This window comes from Sinocyclocheilus grahami, unplaced genomic scaffold (genome assembly GCF_001515645.1).
Source record: "Sinocyclocheilus grahami isolate Dianchi unplaced genomic scaffold, SAMN03320097.WGS_v1.1 scaffold1782.1, whole genome shotgun sequence".
NCBI classification, from domain to species: Eukaryota; Metazoa; Chordata; class Actinopteri; order Cypriniformes; family Cyprinidae; genus Sinocyclocheilus; species Sinocyclocheilus grahami.
Window position 1 is genome coordinate 130,763 of NW_015506961.1, and position 1,898 is coordinate 132,660.

A 1,898-nucleotide genomic window follows, 5' to 3' on the forward strand; every position below is an offset into this window, starting at 1 on the left:
GATCCAGAGGTCATCCTAGAAATAAACCAGGAATCTGTCTCAAATATGATGCACATAAAATGTACGGCCAATATCCTTCCATCAATCATATAAATTAGAGCAGTAGATAAAAATACCAGAAAAAACATTTTAAAAACTGCCAGTAATATACTCCATTTAGATGCCTGTAGATCACAGTGTATGTTATTTCTTTGGCTAAACATGCAGCTCAGAACATTCATTCTACTCAGAATAATGATGTGTGATTGGTTGTTTCTGTTATTAACCTCATACTTCAGTTTGTGTTTGTCAGCATTAAAACTAATGAAGATATGAAAGGTTTTATCAACCAAACCAACCCAACTTCAACAACTAACCTCAATAAAAACCTGAAAAACTGTTAAACAGGGAGTGAAATAGGAAATAGTGAATGCATAGGATTTAATCTATGCATCAACAGGATTCAGTGAAGAACAAGAGCCAGTGATATCTGACAGCAGGAGCATCAGATGTTTTGTGTGAAGTTAACTGCAAACCGCACAAACATGCTCTCATTCTGAATGTGTGTGATTATTATATTATTACATTAAACTTTCAGATGCATGATTCTTGTGTCCTCGTGTCTCTGTCAATAAACAAGCAGCAATAATCAGAGAAGAGAGATCAGACTGAATGATCTCAGATGAACAGTGTTCAGTTTGACCAGCAGGAGTCAGCCACGTCCCACCAGAGAAACACTGGATCATCTTCATCTTCATCTCCATCTCCATCATAACACTGCTTTATTTGTTAGTACAGATTACACTTTTAATTGACGTGTTTCACATTCACAGTGAGGCACATCACACCTGCGTGTTGTGCAGTTGACAGAAACACATGCAGCACAATCAAACACAGCTGTGAACAAACCTTAGTGACGCACTGATCAGATTCTCATGAAACTAAAGGATGGATGAAGATGAGCAGAGCAGTAACGATTAAAGGGACATCAAATGTAAGCTAAAAAGTAAAAAGTGTAGAGTCGTCAGTCTCTAACGGACTCAGTAAGTGAGACGCTCAGTTATTTCAGGAGATCAGAAGGACAAACACAATAAATACATTTTGTCCCTGATAACGGATATGAACACAAACCAAACAACCCTGAGAACACTTCATGATCTGCTTCCACATCTGAACACAGCGGAAGGAATGTGAGATTACTGTTTACAACAAACACCATTTCTTCTCTCACTCTCTTTCTTTGTCTGTCTGAAGACCAAACTCACTGAAGAACATGATGAGCCGAAGCTTAACCACCAGCCAGTATAAACTAGCAGCTGATGTTAATGAGAAGTTCTGTCTAACCAGCAGACAGAGAATCGTTTCATTGAAAATGATGGATTCATTTCCTCATGATGATCAAGATCCATCCGTCATATTAATGTTGACAAATCAGAAACACTGTCAGAGAGGAACGACTCTGGAACAATTGCTTTATATCTCATTTATTGACCTGGATTCTGTGTTTTCCCTCATTAACAATATTTATGAGCTAATTTTCATACAATGTGTTCTCTTATGAAATATTCTTATTAATATTTCGGCACAAACAGGTTGTGATTTAGTTCATCCCTGCAGAAGAATATAAATGAGCTGTGAGATGATGAAGAGCTGATGATCAAACACAAGATCTAGATCCGCAATCTAGACGAGCAGAATATCACTGACTACTTCTCCTCCTAAATTAGCAGCTTTTGCATCAGTACAATCATTATTGTGTAATGGCCAAAGAATTCAATTTAGTTCCAATAAAGATGATAAAAGAGATGAAGATGCTGTTGAGCCGCTGCCGTTCTCATCCGGTCTCACAGTTTAGACTATTATCAGCTGATAGGCTTGACTCAACTAAATCACACTCTCACACACACACTCTCTCTCTC